Source organism: Puma concolor, chromosome A1 (genome assembly GCF_028749965.1).
Source record: "Puma concolor isolate L17-30 chromosome A1, mPumCon1.1.hap2, whole genome shotgun sequence".
NCBI lineage: Eukaryota > Metazoa > Chordata > Mammalia > Carnivora > Felidae > Puma > Puma concolor.
The window spans coordinates 102,625,852-102,639,906 of record NC_141667.1 but is presented as its reverse complement, the minus strand read 5'-3'; the positions used below and the strand labels follow the sequence as shown (position 1 = coordinate 102,639,906).

The following is a 14,055-nucleotide window of genomic DNA, read 5'->3' as shown; positions in this document are numbered from 1 at the left end:
ATCATCTCCAACACCGAGCCCTCCACTTGGGTGCCGTTAGCCCCATCCCTTCTCCCTACTCAACGTCAGCACCCCTGTATTTGCTTCACCCTGCCTGCCTCATCTATGTTCCCGTATTAGTATCCAAACCTTCTGTAACTTCTCCCATCTCAAAACAAAACAAAAACAAAATCCAGAGACCAATCCAGGCACTGCCCATTTCTTTACTCTCCTTTAGAGCAAAACTCTTGAAAAAATTTGTGTATTCCTGCTGTCTCTAATTCCTTTTTTCCCATTCGCTTTATCTAACTTAGAAACAATTTACCATGACAGTTTTCAATCATACATAAAAATAAAGAATATTATAATGAACTCCATAATCACATCACCCAAATTTAATAATTATGAATGCGATACTTACTTGCTTCATTCTTTTTTTCCCTTGCTGAAGTATTTCAAAGCAAACACAGATAACATGACATTTCACTGTTCAATATTTTGAAATGCATCTGTAAAGACATGAAAAATTTTCTTACATAACTTTAATAATAGGTAAGAACAATGAGGTAACACCATTGTAATATATATTGTGTAACAATAAAACCAACCCCGCCCAGGTTTTTTTGTCCCCACTATTCCACACAAACTTTTCTTACCTTAACATTCATGACCAATAAGCCCAATGGCCATTTCTCCCTGGTAGGAGAAATGCTTGGCATTTGCTTCGCATTAAGCACTCCCTTAGAACACAGGATTTTCAGTGCTAAGACACGGAGAGGCCTGGGCAAATCAGGACAGTTGGTTGCCCTATTTCTCAGTTTTTATCCTCCTCAACTTTTCAGGAGCAATCACAGAGGTGATTACTCCTTTCTTCTTGAACAACATTCTTTTCTTGTCTACTGGGACCCCACTCTCCCTTGACTGTCCCCCTCCCTCTCTGGCCGCTGTGCATCTGTCTGACCTCTGAATGTTGGCACAGCCCAGGAGTCTCTGTTCACAGCCCCTTTTCATCTTTCCTCACTTTCAAGTCTTTAAATACCATGTACACACTGATAACTCACGGTTTTCTATCTCTAACCCAGACCTCTTGCCTACATGCAGACTCTTATTCATCTGACTCCTTGGCATCTTCCCTTGGAAGTCTCAAAGGCATCTCAGGCTTCGGAGTTCAAAACCAAATTCTTGATCTCTCTTTGAAAACCACCTCTTCTTACAGCCCTCTTTATGACAGTAAATGGCAAATGCCTTCTTCTATCTACTCAGAGTAAAAATCTTGGAGTCATCTTTGACTTCTCTCTCTTACGCTTACTAAAATCTACTAGCAAATCTTATTTTCTTTCAAAAATCAGTGACAGTCTAAGGACTCACTTTCCCCATTTGCTCAAATTATTGCAACAGTCTGCTAACTGGGGCCCCTCTGTCATTCATTGATCCCTTTACCATGCTAAGATGTTCTGAGTTTTATGTCCTTACGTTAAAGCTTGAGAAACGTAAGAATCATGTATTAATAGCAGTGTGAAAGAATTTCCCCATGATTCTATCCTAGAGGAATATATTAGGTCATAGGCATAATATTGACGCTCTTTTAACGTTTGATTTTACAAAGAATCTATCCTAGGCTGTGTCTAGAGAGCCATAATTAAAAGATTGAGTTGTCTAAGACTGTGGAATACTTTTTCCACATTTCTCTATTTTTTAGAAGAAGCTATATTGCACATGAAACAAATAACTGGGTCACTTCCATTTCAATCCTGTTTTACTGACACAGACTTTAATAATTTTTAGAATACTTTATAAACTTGCATTAAAATGCACATTTCTCATATTAAGAAGCCAGAGAATATGAGAGGAACCCAACTGCTGGCCTCTATTCAGTGTGCCCACCCCTTGAAGCCAAATTTTCTGGAGGTAGGGGTGCCTAACTGTAGCAACTATTCTTATGTTTTAGCTTTTCATTACGAATAGTACCTCTCACAAAGTGATTTCTCTGCTGTCCCAGCAGATCATTAATTTTAGCATTGCATTGCGGTCTCTATTTTAGAAACCTTTCTTTAAAAAGAATCACTCCTGGGGCGCCTGGGTGGCGCAGTCGGTTAAGCGTCCGACTTCAGCCAGGTCACAATCTCGCGGTCCGTGAGTTCAAGCCCCGCATCAGGCTCTGGGCTGATGGCTCAGAGCCTGGAGCCTGTTTCCGATTCTGTGTCTCCCTCTCTCTCTGCCCCTCCCCCGTTCATGCTCTGTCTCTCTCTGTCCCAAAAATAAATAAACGTTGAAAAAAAAAATTAAAAAAAAAATAAATAAAAAGAATCACTCCTAATTTTTAGAGGAATTCCTGAAAAACTAACATGACAATTGTTTCATTGCCATGAAAAATAATATGTTTCTAATTATCTTTCCCCAGAAGCTCCCCAGCAAACACAGCTGTGATTATTCATAATTCTCAATAATCAATAAAATATTGGCCAAGCCCTTTATTACTAGGATTACAGGCAAAGAGGCGTGGAGAATGTTATCTGTGGTGTAGCCACCAAGAGTTCTAATGGAATACCTCCTGCCACCACAAAATCGTGCTGAATACTATAGAGACGGACTTCCCTTCTCCTAAAACCGTGCTGACTTGCTCTGCACATATAAAAAGCCGAGTTAATCGTCCGAGAAACCAGTGGGGAAAGAGCAGCTCCTTGAGGCAGGCTTTGTCTTCTGTCCGGACCTCCTCCCTCCTCCTTCTGGAGAAAGGGCAGGCTGTGCCTTGGCCGTCACACTTCCTCCATTCTTTCCAATTCCCGGAAGTCACAACATGCCTCCACGTACAGTTACCCAGCTCCTGATCATGGAACTGGGCTCAGTCTTCCGAGGCTGTCACGATAACTGTGATCTCTTCCACAACGTGAAAGGACTTCCACCAATTCCTAACTGCCCGCGGAACTCTTCCCTGGGTTTGTCCGGCCATATGTCCTCGGGGGGGCCTGAGCCGTTGGAAAACTTAAAATGTGGTCCAGCAGGACCCGTGTCTTTGGTCCAGCGTGATCACGGTAGACCTTTTTCAGCCATCGGGGTTCAACTCTGTTTAGAAGAACGCAAGTGGCAAGAGAGGCCACAGCAAAGCAAACAGCCCACTGAATGATGTCACCTGACACGCTCTCCCCAGGACAATGCAACTGGCTGCATGTGCAGGATGGTGGGCAGATGCTCATGGGAAACACATCCTCTGTAGATGCTGATGAATCACACAGAGGTTCTGTGCCACCCTTCTCATACCTGAAGCGCTAATCGCCCATTATTATCTTTAGACAGGAGAAAATGGCCGAAGACCCCCCCACACACACAACTAAGAAGGTTTATAAAGCCTGCCTTACCTAATTTGATTCAGATTCACTGTATAAATACTCCATGTCACTTTCTCTCCACAGAAACAATCAAGTCTGGGGTGCCTGGGTGGCTCAGTCTGTTAAGCAAGCACCCGACTTCGGCTCAGGTCACGAATTTGCAGGCCGTGGGTTTGAACCCCGCAACAGGCTCTGTGCTGACAGCTCAGAGCCTGGAACCCGCTTCATATTCTGTGTCTCCCTCTCTCTCTGCCCCTCCCCCACTTGTGCTCTGTCTCTCTCTCAAAAATAAATAAACATTAAAAAATTTTTTTAAAAAGAAAGAATCGAGTCTGCATAACCAAACTGAGAAAGACAGCTAGTAGCAGTTTCAGATATTCTTTTTTTTTTTTCATTTTTTTTTATTTTTGAGAGAGAGAGAGAAAGTGGAGGAGGGGCAGAGAAAAGGGGACAGAAGATCCGAAGTGGGCTCTGGATTGACAGCAGCAAGCCCCATGCAGGGCTCGAACTCATGAACCATGAAATCACAACCTGAGTCGAAGTCAGACGCTCAACCAACTGAGCCACACAGGCACCCCTTCAGATATTCCTTTGGCTCATATTAGACATCACCTCTGCCAGAACTCCCATAAAATTAAGGTCTCATTGTAAATACACAATCATTTCACTACAGATAACTGGACACCCTCTTTTAGAGAGAAGCTATTGTTCAGTTTTGTTTGTTTCAAGTGAGTTTCTGTATTTCAAAGGAAAGAAACAGTGGCTGATTGTTTGTCTACCTAGCATCTGTTCCCTTTTCCTAATTAGCAGTCTGATTTCTTTTTTGGGAAATAACTCTTTCCCCCGCGTGTAGTTTGGGTGGGACTATTACCTGCTGTCACAGAAGCTGAGAGACTAGATACTATTTTCTCCTATGGCATCCGCGATAAAAACCCAACCAACTGGATGCCTCTTCTCAAGGCCGTGACTCTTGAGTGACCCAAGGGTGGCAACCTTGCCTTATCCAGACCATTAGAGCTATGGCATCATTCCCAGACCACAGGCTTCCTCACTCTGGAGCAGTCTTGGTTTCCACCTGCCTCCATGCCCGTTTCTTCAGGCTCCCTGTCAATCTGGGAACACCAGAGAGCTGCTAAAAAATCCCCCTCCTCTTGGGTCATCCAGAATTCCTGCCTCTTGCCTACACCACAGCACTCTGACTCACCCACTAACACAATTGAGGAAAACATACGTCTGACCCCACAAACACCTTCTCTTCGGCCTGCCGGCAAGTGAGAAGCTCAGTGAGCTGCTGATTAGTAGGGTTACGTGTTTCCATAAATGTGCAGATAGGTGGCCGGGCCTGCTCTAGTGGCACTCTGTGTGGACCATACAATGGCAGGGCTCTGATATGAATCACTGGAATATTCTTAACCCACTTGACTGTCCTGGGCTCCGCTTGTCAGTTAAAAAAAGTAAATCAAGAGCCTTCGTTTTTATTAACCAACCTAAACTACGTGGGTCCGGTTGAGACAGCACAACTTAGTGGCATCAGACTTTCAGCACACCTGCTTACGAGCCCTTGGGGGGTTGAAATTTCCCTTTCCCTCCCAGAACTAGTATTATAAAAGGCTTCCCATGTTACCTGTCCTTCAGGGTCATGGGTGGGAATAAAAATGTTCCTGGACGTGCTCATCTGAAATGGGTGAAAGGTTCGGGAATACCCATGTGGCAGGCAGGAAAGAATGCCATTCACCAAGGCAGCAAAGCACAAAGTCGTGAGCGGGAGGCGGCATGGAGGGACATGAGGCTCACGGCCAGGGGTCCTCAGCATGTGGCCACAGTGAGTGCCTGAGCGGCCACTTCTATGAGGTTTATACCCCGAGAAATCCTCACACCTCACAGCTGGATAGATGTGTGGATTCCACACCAGGCCACTTGTGTGGCAGTGCCTGCTGAAGAGGGGACAGGCCGAAGAAGGGCAAACTGAGGGGTCCTATCTATCAGATGATAGAGGCATCTCTTGGCTCAAGGCTTCTGCTTATGACACCAGCAAAACAAAACAAGACAAACACACAAAAACAAATGGCCCAAGCTGGCATTTTGCTGAGCCTTATTTATCAGTCAGTGCCTCCAACCAACCTCCCTGGTGCTTTCCAACAGTTGAGAAATACGGCTCCCACAGGGAGTGGCTCACAGGACCAGTGTTGCCAGAGACAGGGTGGGGATTTGAGATCTCTATCTAGATCAACCAAACCCCAAAGACCAAATACGTAGTGCAGGCACGTAAAGGAACATTCAGAACTGAATACCCACTGGAGTCTCGACGGATGGACACTGAAGTGCAGAGATGTGGCCAGAAGGTAGGAGAAAAGATGCGCCAATAGGTCCGTCCAAACCGCAGGTCTGAGGTGTGCAAATATTTGAACAAGGTTCCCAGTTGGCTCAGGGAGGGAAGCAAGAAGGAAATGGGGCTGTTTCCTGGAGACTTGAGTTCATTACTTCTTTTTTTTTTTTAATTGCATTTTTTCATTGAGATAAAATTCACCGTTTTAAAGTGTACAATCGAGTGAGTTTTGTATACTCTTAATGTTGAGCAACCATCACCACTAATTCCAGAAAATTTCTATCACCCCAAAAAGAAACCCCATGCCCACTAGCAGTCATTCCCCCGTGTTCCTCCCCCCAACTCCAGGGAATCACAAATCTACCTTCTGACTGTGTGAATTTGCCTCTCTGGGTATTTCATCTGAATGGAATCATACAGTCTGTGGCCTTTTGTGTCTGGCTTCTTCCACCGAGAGTGCTTCCAAGGTTCGTCCTTGTTATAGCAAATGTCCACACTTACTCTCTTCACAGCTGAGTAATATCCCAGTGCGTGGACATACCACATTTGTTGCCCCATTCAGTAGCTCATGAACATACGGATTGTTTCCACTTTTTGGCTACTGTGGACAGTGTTGCTGTGAACATCTGTGTACAAGTTTGATTGTGAAGATATGTTTTCAGTTCTCTTGGGTATATACCTAGGAGTGGAATGGCTGGGTCCTAGAGTCCCTTTACGTCTTAAAACTCTTATCTTCAGGGAAGGAGTATGGGGCAAAATGGCAACAGTGCCGTCCTTGGCTGCCACGCTCTTGGATGTGACGCCAGAGGCGCAGAGGGAGGGTGCCATGTGACGGTGTGACGTGAGCCCTTGGTGCCTGCAGGAGTGTGGTGGTGACCACAGTCTCTCCCTGAAAAGTGCAAGTAGAAAGGTGACGTGGCAAAGGAAGCCAGGCGAGAATCCGAGCGAGGACCCTTGCAGGGAACATCCATTGCCTCCTGCTTGTCAGCTCAGCTCCTCCCAGGAGTCTGCTGTCCTATCCACATTCCTTCCACTGCTGTTCTTTGCAGAAGCAGCAAAACATGGGTCAGGTAGTCAGGGGAATAGGTGCAAAGAACTGATAAGGTTTTGTAAGATACCACCCTGATGTCTTAGTTGGGCTGCTAAATCCAACTACATAGATTATGTGGCTTATAAACAATAGAAATTGATTTCTCACCATTCTAGAAACTGAAAGCCCAAGGTCAGGGTGCCATCATGGTGGGGTTCTGGTGACAGCCCTCTCCCAGGTTGCAGACCACCATTTTCTCACTGTGACCTCACATGGCAGAGGGAGCGTTTCTTCAGTCTCTTTTACAAGGGCGTTGATCCTATTCGCAGGGCCCCACCCCGTGACCTAATCTTTCTTCCCTTTGTCATTAGGCTCTGTGGTGAGAGTCCAGAGTTTGGACGCCCTGCAAACACTCTGCCTTGGTCCAGCTCATGTCCAAATTTCCCTTCCGACACAAGAGCGATTTAGTGATGTTCCTGGCACCTTGTGAAACAATGCACGCTATGACATTTCTGACCTAAAACGATGCTCTTCTGTGCCTTCCCCTTCCTTCCCTCTGTAAACTGCTACCCTGGCCAAAATTGGCCAGAAGAGAAGGCACACCTTTCTGCCAATCTAAGCTTGTCTTCTTCTGACTTGTCAGGCTATTTGAGTTCCTTTCCTCCCATAAATCCCAAAGGCACCGTTGCAATAGTTCAAATGGATTCTCACCCTAAAAGTGCAGATGCCGAGGAAACCCACAGGATGACGACAAGGCTGGTCTTCCGTTGTGGTGGTAGTGAAGACTGAAATGTTGTTTGTAGAGCTAATTAAAATGAAAAACAGAGAGTCTCCCTAATATTAGGTTTGAAGGTAGCTGTCTGGGGGGAGATTTGCCTTATCGTGCGCCTCCAGTCGGCACAGATCTAGCCTAGGTGGCTCACAATGCTGACAGGTAAAAGGGCCCTACTCATTTTAAACACCGTTTTCCAATGACTAACTTTACATGGTGGGTGCTCTGCTAGGAGAAAGGGATACAAAAATTATTAAAACACTATTCTTGTCCTCAAGGAATTTATAATATTAATAGAAATATGTGAGGGAATCTGGTATGTTGGGCAAAAGAGAAAAGGTGAAGATTCCGGGGAAGATTTCGGGGAAAAGGGGACAGAGCCAGTACAGGCCAAGATCACTTAGCCTTATCGAGCGCCCTGAGGCTGGAAAGTCAGCAAGCCATATTCCTTCTGCTTCGACCACTGCGGTGGGAGGGGGAGAGGGAAGACTAGTTCTGTGGATCTAATGAGCCCACCTGCACCTTTCCTTGTGGCCTTAAACTCCGCAGATAGTCCCCTCTCTAAGCGCTACTAAAACCACAAACCCTAGATAATCCCTAGGGTGGAATTATTTGCTTGGAAGGCAAAAAGATGCTAGTGGCTTCTTTCAGAAAAGTGTCTATCTCTGTAACTGATTGAATCAAGTGAATCCCTACAGTCTATGGTAGGGATTCTACTGTATTCTAATTCTAAAGGCATTGATGACCCAAATATTTATATATCTTTTTAAATTTTTTAAAGTTTATTTCTTGTTGAGAGAGACAGAGACAGCATGAGTGGAGGAGGGGCAGAGAGAGAGGATCCCAAACAGCCTCCATGCTGATGGAGGGGCCTGATGTGGGGCTCGAACTCAGGGAACTGTGAAATCATGACCTGAGCCAAAATCAAGAGTCGGACGCCTAACCGACTGAGCCACCCAGGCATCCCCAAATATTTATATTAATACATTTAAGCAAGAGGGTGCTGGGGTGCAGTAAGAGCATCTATAAAAGGCAGTTCCCTCACAGGCCCCGCAGCAGGAAGAGCACAGGGCCAGCCTGGAAGGGGCCACACAGTGTACTGTAGCTTGGAGGCATTTCTTCTACCCACAGTTGGGACTTCAGCAAATTTTTCAGATCCTTGTCAAGTGCTCCGAAGCATTTCAGTCCCAGAGCCGTGTCTGGGGTCAGCACTGGTGCTGTCCGCTGTCGGTCTGGGAGACACTATGGGGATGATGGGCCATCGGGGAAAAGGTGCTTTGTGAAGGACACAGCACGTCGTCACTGACTGCTTTGGAGTAATGTTTTACGCCCTTGGGAACGTTCATCTGAAACTACCTGGTAAACATGGACCTTCTCGCAGCTGCTGGAAGGTAAGCATCCCTCTTTGAGGAGACTGAGGGAATTCTCCCAGAGTCTGAGGGTGAGCTCCAGAGGCAGGACTGGAAATCCATTCGTGGCCCCAGTTTCTTGAAACGCTGTTCACTTGCTTCACACCCTCATCCTCCTCTTGGAAAAGCAGGGAAGGCAAAGCCAGGAGGCTTTCACTGCTTAAACTGTTAACTAGCATTTTCCCGAAATGTGTTTCTGGTTAGTTTAAAGAAGGATAAACAAGATTTAATAGCTGGCAATGAATCACATTTTTTTTTTCTCCCTAAATGCTATTTGGATCCACTCAAACGCCTGTCATTCTACTTTTGTACAAATAAATAAATCTCCTTTTCTTTCGTGCATTTTTCTCTGTCCTGCATTTCCTAAAATACAATTTGTTTGACGGATGAGTTAAGCAGTTCTGAGGTTTGTTTTTGGCTCTGTAGGCAACTGGGTTGTTTTCTCATCATAATTCAGTAGGACAAGGTTACCACCCCACAAACACTAACACCTCATTTAGAACCAGAAGCACCCCCCCCCCCCACACACACACACAGAAGAAAGCAGTTGCTGGTGTTCTTGGTATAAGTTTCAGTTTACATCTGTAGTTTCCTTGCATCATGTCTCTGCCCTGCCCCTCCCCTTTCCTCCTGTTTTAGTTTTGCGGGGGTTCGGGCATGTACACACGTTCTGAAGTGTCACTGCAGACAGACAGAAAGTAAACTTGAAAGGAAGGACAAGGAGGCCCGTCGTGTGCTCAGGCTTGGGGTTCTGGACCAGAAACCTGATAAATAGGGACCAACCTCACTGTAACCTGAAAGCAAAGTTACCCAGAGTATTTTTTTTCTGCAACGCAAACCACATAATCATGATTTTTTTCTTTACGTGAAAGAGTTGCACAGGAACTAAACCTTATGTGTTTTTGAAAGTCATTGTACTGGAGGGAAACAAATGTTCTCCGCATAGTCTCAGAATCAAGGTGACGTTTCTCTTGGTTTCCAGTCACCGGTTGAACAGAGAAGTGCCTTTTAAATAACTGCCCATCATAAGAAAAGATGAGGCAGGTCTAGAAAAGTATGTCAAAGTTCGCGTTTTTAAGTTCTCACTAGTGCAGGGTCTGTGAGCCTGTTTCAAATGATCTACCAGTGCTTCTCATAATCAGAAATGCCGTTGCCCAGGAAAGAGGCAGAAGATTCCAAGAGAGGGAGGCAAACCCAGAACCCAGAGGTGGGCTCCTTTCTCTGCCGCTTTGCTGGGTGGTTGGGGAATGAAGAGGAAGGAGCAGGTTTCCACCCAAGAGTTGCCCTGCCGACCTCCCTCCCTCCCATTCCAGCTGTCCAAGCTTCTCCACAAAGTCTGGAAGCAATATGGCCTCACCTGAAGATTTTTTTCCCCAAGGTTTTCAGATTTTTTTCAATGACAGTACTGTTTGAGTCTGCTTTTTAGTACTTGCTATATTGTATTGCAATAATCTGTTCGCAAGCCTATAATTATCTCCAGAGTAAGGACATCACCATCTTTGGATCTCCTGGTATCTATCATAGAGCATGTAATAACACAAATGAGTGGGGGCATGAAGGAAAGAATACTCAACAGCACTGACTAATAATCGAGTTCCTAAAAAATGGCAATAATGAGATGTAATAGTCCATTTCCCTTTCCAACTGTCATTTATCAGCCATCTGTAATGAAATATGCAATTTTTAAAAAGTAACATTAAGGCTATGATTCCTAGTAAGTTTCATGAAATTTTGAAAACTGCTTCATGGGATGCCCACTGGGCCTGGTTTAGGAAATGCAAACTAGTTCTTGGCCCAGGCCAGTCGTTCTCAAACTTGAGTGTGCATCAGAATCACCCAAAGGGCTTCTTAGAACAGATTGCTGGGCCTCACTCGCAGAGGTTCTGGTCCAGTAGGTTTGGGGAAATGCTGATGCTGCTGGTCTGGGGACCACAATTCGATGAGAGAACAAGCGGGGTGGTGGGTGCTGAGTCTGTAGTTCTTATGCCGACCAAACTGCATGACATCTAATAGGCCATTCGCCCGTCTCGTGGTGGCTTGGGCAGGTGGGAAGGACAATGAATGGCATCTCTAACCCACAGAGCACTTCAGAGCACGAACGCTGGGTCACTTACACAATCACACCTTTCTCGACCCGTTTTATAGGGATTGAGGCTAATGGTGGGAAAAGAAATAAAAATGATGATGCTTTGGAAAATCAGAAGTACTATACAGAAATGTGCTGTTTTATCCTCGCAAAGATCTTCACTTTGTACTGGGCTTTCCCACTGGGGCTTGCCTGCATTGGCCTTCTTAGCATAGAAATACTGACGTTAATTTAGTGGAACAAACTCCCTGCGTTAGGAAACGTGAAAAATGGCTGAAAACATTCACGTATTGGGGTTTACGTCCTGGGGGAAGTACACAATTTTCCGGGCATTCTATTAAACTGATACAGAAGGACTGGCATCTGTTCAGTATCTGTGCATATGTCTCTACCCACTGATGCTACAGCCACCAGGGTTGTTTCCTGGGGATCTGCTGGCAGCCCTAACTCCGACATTAATCAACTTGACATCTGGAACCAACCTGAGGCACCCCATCTGATTGTCACAGATGCCTTTACTTTTCAGCTGTCAGCAAAGAGATTATTCAGTTAAGGATGCCAGGTCTACACCACACAATCTGTGTGGAGGAGGGCCGAGTGGTGTATTAAAAAGAGAGCTGAATAATCTGGGAGTGTGGGCAAGACAAAAATTTCCCTCGGTAATCTGTCAACTCAGACCTACACCAGGAAAGCATTTTGCCTGCAGCAGCAAAATTACTGTGGTCGGGGAGACCAGGCTAGATTATGCTCTACATATCCTTGGAGCGCATATTTTGCCCATTTTTGCAAACTACAATCCTCCTTGAGCTAACTAACAGCAGCAGCTACTTTCAAAACCGTTTAGCCCCCCCTTGGTCTGTTGCAGCCAGGCCCACATTCTTCAGGAGTCTGGGGAAAGATGTGGACACCTCTTCTTGGGTGAGTTTCAAAGAAGACTGGACGCTGCTTAGAGACTAGCAACCTAGTCACTGTCATTATCACGACAGCGGCATGGGATGGGGCTGATAGGCACAATCTCAGTTACATACCTTTTTGATTTTAGCATTCCACGTGTTCTAATATGGAAAATGAGGCCCAGGACATTATCCAGAAGAACTGCTTGTTGGCAATTGCTCTGTGATGTGTTCGGATGAAGCAGGCAATAAGGAGTCAAATTTCACTTCATCAGGGAGGAAAAAAAGAAAAAAAAAAGCTCTGTAGATAACACTGTAAATCAGCCAGGAGACAAATGTCTGCCTGGATTGTCACCCACCATTTCACGGCATTGATTTCTCAAAGCCTGAAACCGTAAAGGACCCAATCCAGAGCGGAAGGGCATCCTGGCGTCCCATGTTTGCTGATTTAATTTTCCTCTCTGAACACACGCAGCCCCATAATTAGAACATTTACCAACCATAAATACAATTTAAACTCTGTACATGTGTGCCTACATGTGTGGAGAAGTTTAAGCTGAGATACGGTTTCAATAAAAACAATCCTTCTGCGCTGATTAGAATGTGTAAAGAGGAAATCTGTTTATACCACAATCTACTCAAAACTTGTGTTGGCAGCAACACTCTTGGCTAATAAATGTCAATAGCAAAGCTACATGGAGAGTATGAATTAAACTGCTCACAGTCTGGAGATTCAGAGCTCAGTCTAGAGTGGTATGTCCAACTAACTCCACTATATCGTGAAGAAATGCCATCCATAAGCCCTTGGTGAAAACACAGACTGCTAACGGACGGGGCCTGCTTAGCAATGTTTGTCCTGCTGTTGAGTTCAAGTCCACCCTCAAAAGGAAAGGAGTTCTCAGAGAAAACTGCAGAGCCCTGCAATGTTTTGGAAGGGGGTTCATATTTATTCACCTTCTCTTAAAAATAATACTGGTAGCATGAGGAATGAGATTATCAGAATGATTAAAAACCAACAGGGCATTTAATTTTTTTGATGCTCTATTTCTCATTTCCTGTTGATTTTATAAGAATTAGCAACCGGGGCACCTGGGTGGCTCAGTCGGTTGGGGGTCCAACTTCGGCTCAGGTCATGATCTCGTGGTCTGTGAGTTCGAGCCCCATGTTTGGCTCTGTGCTGACAGCTCAGAGCCTGGAGCCTGCTTCGGATTCTGTGTCTCCCTCTTTCTGACCCTCCCCCACTCATGCTCTGTCTCTCTCTCTGTCAAAAATAAATAAACATTAAAAAAATTTTTTTAAAGAATTAGCAATTGAACACTGTCCATTGAGTCCATTTACACACCTATTCATTCATCCAGAAAAATAGCAGCCCTGGTCTGATCAGTGCAACATCCCCTCACTGTCGACAGGACTCAGGACGGCCCTTCATCATACTCAAGAACTGGAAGGAAGAGGAAAAACACAAGTCGAGGAAGTGAAGGTGGTGAAAAATCACAAGGGACTAAAGGGCACCATATGCAAGGGTGGAGTGAAGGTGTGGGATGCGACAGCCCCCTGGGAGGGGTAAATGTGTCCCTCCTGTAGCGAACTTTTATTTTTTTTTTTAATTTTTTTTTTTGACGTTTTATTTATTTTTTGAGACAGGGAGAGACAGAGCATGAACAGGGGAGGGTCAGAGAGAGGGAGACACAGAATCTGAAACAGGCTCCAGGCTCTGAGCTGTCAGCACAGAGCCCGATGCGGGGCTCGAACTCACGGACCGCGAGATCATGACCTGAGCCGAAGTCGGCCGCCCAACCGACTGAGCCACCCAGGTGCCCCTGTAGCGAACTTTTAAAGAACCACCTTAGGATAAAGTAGGCACGACCAGCCATACAGGTGAGAGTCCTAGAAAGATTTCTGGGTGATCAACAGCCTTCTCCTTCAGGTTGGCTAGGGAGTAATCTACATTTTTTGAGCTGGAAGGAAAGGAGTGGGGGCAGCTTACCTGCAATAATGATAATAAAAACAACAATAACAGCAAATATGTGCTACATGCCAGACACTGTTCTAAGCCCTTGACATTTATTAACTCATTAAATCATAACAAAAACAACCCTAGGAAGTATTACTACCACCCCCATTTTACAGATGAAGAAACCGAAGAACTGCAAGAACTTCCCAAGGTCATCCAGTCAGTAAACGGTGAAAACAGACTAAGGCAGCTCATTCAGAGCCACATGCTTTAGCTTGAG

General features: G+C 45.3%; 1 long non-coding RNA gene across 1 annotated transcript; it reads right to left on the bottom strand.

Moving 5' to 3' along the window:
• Positions 1-359: 359 nt before the first annotated feature.
• On the bottom strand, positions 360-12,688 carry LOC147584335 (uncharacterized). Its single transcript, XR_015248524.1, has 2 exons — positions 11,957-12,688; positions 360-488 (listed from the first exon to the last, which is right to left on the bottom strand). It is a non-coding gene; the product is annotated as an uncharacterized LOC147584335 (long non-coding RNA).
• Positions 12,689-14,055: the final 1,367 nt, after the last annotated feature.